Source organism: Macrobrachium nipponense, chromosome 19, assembly GCF_015104395.2.
Source record: "Macrobrachium nipponense isolate FS-2020 chromosome 19, ASM1510439v2, whole genome shotgun sequence".
Taxonomy (NCBI): Eukaryota; Metazoa; Arthropoda; class Malacostraca; order Decapoda; family Palaemonidae; genus Macrobrachium; species Macrobrachium nipponense.
The window spans coordinates 38,979,874-38,984,348 of NC_061088.1; positions in this window are offsets into that span (position 1 = coordinate 38,979,874).

The window sequence follows — 4,475 nt, forward strand, 5'->3', positions numbered from 1 at the left end:
CTTTTTACTTCTTTGTTTCTTTCTCTTAATCTATCTCTGTCCTCCTCCAGCTGTGACTCTTCAAATCTATTCTTTGCCTCCCTTTTACCCTTCACCACTTCCCCCACCTCTTCTCCCTACCACCAGCTCTCCTTTCCCTCCCATACTTTTCCAGATGTTTCCCCTAGTATCTCCTTTCCATGTCTTTTAATCACAAATGCATTATGCCTCCGCCATTCTCCCACATCTTCAATTCCCAGATCAACCTCTCCCAGCACTCTTCTCCTGAACTCTCTCTTCTTATCATTATCCCTCTCTAACAATTTATACCACTTGATTTTCTTTACCTCATTCGTTTTCGTTTTCTTTTCTCTTTTCATCTTTAAATCCATACAAAGGAGCCTATGTTGGGGGGCCACGTGGTCACCTAGGATAACTTTACAATTCCTAACTTCCACCAGCCTTGATCTATTGTAAAGGAGGTAATCTATTTGTGTGCATCTACCGCCACTCCTGTATGTTATCAAGTGCTCCCTCTTCTTTTTGAAGAATGTGTTCACTATTGCCATATCAAAGGACACGGCAAAGTCTACTATACTCTCTCCTTCTGGGTTTCTCTCCCCAATCCCATGTCCTCCATGCACACGTTCAATTACATTCTTTTTATTTCCGACATGTCCATTAAAGTCTGCCCCCACTACAGCCCTCTCCTGCTCTTCCAGTTCTTGTGTTACCTCACTCATTTCGTTCCAAAAACGGCTCTTTTCTTACTCTGTGCAGCCCACTTGTGGAGCATAAGAGCTAATGATGTTCATAGTTTCCCCTCCATATCATATCTTCACTCTCATAATGCGGTCATCTTTCTACTCACTTCCGACAACGCATTCTCAGTTTCCAGTGACAACACTACACAACGCCATTCCTACCCTGCTCATTTGCTCCACTATAGATTAGCTTGTAGCCATCCCCCAGTTCTTTAGCTTTATTAACCTTCCATCGAGTTTCCTGCACACACAAAATATCCACTCTCTTTATCCTCATCAACTCCGCCAACTCTCTTCCTCTTCCTGTCATAGACCCAATATTGAGCTGGCCTATTCTGATCACATTTAGAGCTCGCTTCTTTAGCTGCACCCGCTCAAGATGCAGTAGCCCTCGCCTTGTCACCGAGTTAGGGCGATGTGTCTGTGCGTCGTTTACGGATTACGCCCTAGCACTATTCTCATCAATATCACGACTCATTTCATTGGTTCTGGCGTGGGTTTTTACAGTTGGATGCCCTTCCTGACACCAACCCTCCCTATTTATCCGGGCTTGGGACTGGCACCTATTGAGGCTGGCTTGCCCATATATATATATATATATATATATATATATATATATATATATATATATATATATATAGATATATACTATATATATATATATATATATATATATATATATATATATATATATATATATATATATATATATATATATATATATATATATATATATATATATATATATATATGTATATATATATATATGACTGGTAAAAATGTTCTGTTACAACAGAATTTCATTTAATAAAAGGAGCCCATAAAAATGGCAAAATATAGAGAGAAAATACTATATTTCAGGGAAGGCTGTCTCCCTCTTCCGGAAGATGAATGAGAAAAGTTACAGAAAAGGTGGCATTTATACCAAGAGATCCACCCACAGGTGAGCCAGTTTAGGTCACTCATACTGATAATCTTCCTTTTATTCTCTTACGCGTTGGTTGAATGAAAACTTTGTCAATAACATCTTAATCCCAAGTGCCCTTTGAGACATTAGTTACTTGTTTCTGTTTAATCAAGGCCAATTTCATCATTTGACTCTTTTACCGGCAGTTGCTGCTATAAATTGTATGTGACAAATTCCAGTTTATTCTGTGGTTATATTCATTTATATAGTTGAAAATGGCTGTGTTCTGTTGTCTATACCTAACTGACCGTTTATGTTGTATTAATCTCAGGGTAAGTGATTTTCCTGTTAATCCGGTGTAAGATTAATCGGTCACAGTCCAGGCATGGGATTTCATAAACGCCTGTGTCCTTGGGGAATGTCTTTTTTGGGACGTTAATCAGGGATTTGGCTAAGGTGTTTGGGTAAGTAAAAGCAAAAGGGTTAGATTTTCCGAGAGTCTGGGTCACCGTCTTAATCCTGCCCAGGCATGGAATTTTTATTTTATTGTTGGGTGTCTCTCTGGTCTTGTCTTGAGGGGGTCGGTAGAAAATTACGTTTTTTTTTGTGAATTGCTTTCTCAGTTATATGGTCAGAATACTTAAAGACGAAAGCTACTTACGAATTAGTTCAAATTCTTATATATATATATATATATATATATATATATATATATATATGTATGTGTGTGTGTGTGTGTGTGTGTATACACGTATGTATATTCGAGAGATCTGAGTTCAATCCTGATGTTAGTAAGAAATTTGTTTATGCAAAAATGGGGGCTGATGTGATGATTAATTCCATCGTATTCAAGCTGAATGGGTAATTTGAACGAAATGCTACCAATTGGCTAACTAGTGGATCAGGAAGTTGGGTAAATCTGGTGCAAATTTACTCTACCTCGGAAGGGGAATTATATATTTAATTGATAATAATTTCGTTCTCCTGTGGATTCAAACCAGCGGACAGCCAGAGAAGAAATCAGGACTGCAGTGACATTATCGACTCAGCCAACAAGTGACGTTATAAGTTGATACCGATTCCGAGCTTACAAATCTCTCTCCAACCCAGGTATTTGTAAATAGAATCAATATACAACCCCCTGTGTGCCATGTTAACCAAGTCGATCGTTTGTTGCACGAAGCCCTATCATGAATTCTTATAACATCACCGTGATTCCCCTTCGGTTAACATTATATGAAAATTTTTTAATTCCTTTAATTCCGTGGTTGAGCGAATTGGATATTATAGGACATTCGTAGCTTAACGCACACACACGCACACACACACACACATACACACACACACACACACAAATATATATATATATATATATATTATATATATATAATATATATATATATATATATATATATATATATCATATATATATATATATATATGTATGTATATATAATATATATGTATATATATCTATATACATACATATAATATTTCCGTGTCTGAGTGTGTGTGACGTTTATTTAAATTATAAACTGGGGCAAGATAGGTAGTTAAAACATAACGTGAACACTTGTTTGAGATTTAGATATAATCTCTTCGGATTGCCTTAAGTATATAAAAGATTAGAATTTGTATTACAATTAATCTTGATGTTGAAGGCCTCTGACATTTACAGTAAATTCCGCTTCCAGAATAATGTTTAAATAGTTCTGAAGCTTCAGTTTGCTTTAATTGTATCATCAGTAATAAAACTGATAATTTTAAATGTTATTCAGTTTTAGAACTGTCTCAATAAAAGATTGCTGTATTTGCAAATATGAACACCCCTTTTAGAGAGCAATTTCCTTTGTCTTGATGCTCCTTTGAGATTCCGAGATCACACCCTAATAAGTTCACACGGACATGTTTTCGGGGCTTTTCCAGTATCTTGTCGCCAATATTTGTACCAGACAGATTATATTCTAATATACTTACGGTGAAATTCAATTCACACATGTTGGTTAGGTCTATCTCATACGAACTCGAACTAGGACAGCTTGAATTCTTGCCATTAATTTGATGTTCTATTTTGTCCATAACTATATTCCTATATAGGAAAACTGTCCTCTCGCATTTTATTATTACGTAAACAGTGAGGAGAACACTGTTAAGTTGTTCGAAAGTCTTTGTTTTATCTTTTGTAAATTGATACCATTTATTTATATAATAGTATATTTTTATGAATTTATTGGCTACAGTTTTATCACTAATTTTAGTTCTGTTTTGCCACTGATTTTGGCTATAACCTGGCCTCTAACAGGAGCCACATTAATTCTGTGTTAATATTAGCCTATTGGTTAAAGTTGTACCAGAAATATTGGCTACTCAGCAGTAAATGCAATTAATAAAAGAATCTATGCAACTGATCTGATATAAATAAAAAGAGGATATTTAAATCTCAAAAATATTGCTACTTAAAGATTACTGAGGCCTTCAGCATGAACATATGTACAATTGTTTTTAAGGGCTGAAGAAAATATCACGTAAAAAAAAAAAAAAAAAAAAAACCTTACGTCGAGTGACCCAGAAGTGCAAGAGTCTGCTTATAAAAAAGCTTCGGTTAGTAAAAGATAGCTTGTGAACAGAAAAAATAAAATTAAATACTTAACACAAGACGAAAATATGGCAGAAAAACACGTGGGTGTTGATAAATAATGATGAAATACACAAGGCATAGAGAGATGCGACGGTGTACTTAACATTTTTATATTTTCTAAGATAACATTTTGTCGGAATATTTTTTTTTTCACCGTAGGGTAAGCCAAGACTGAGGATATCAAATC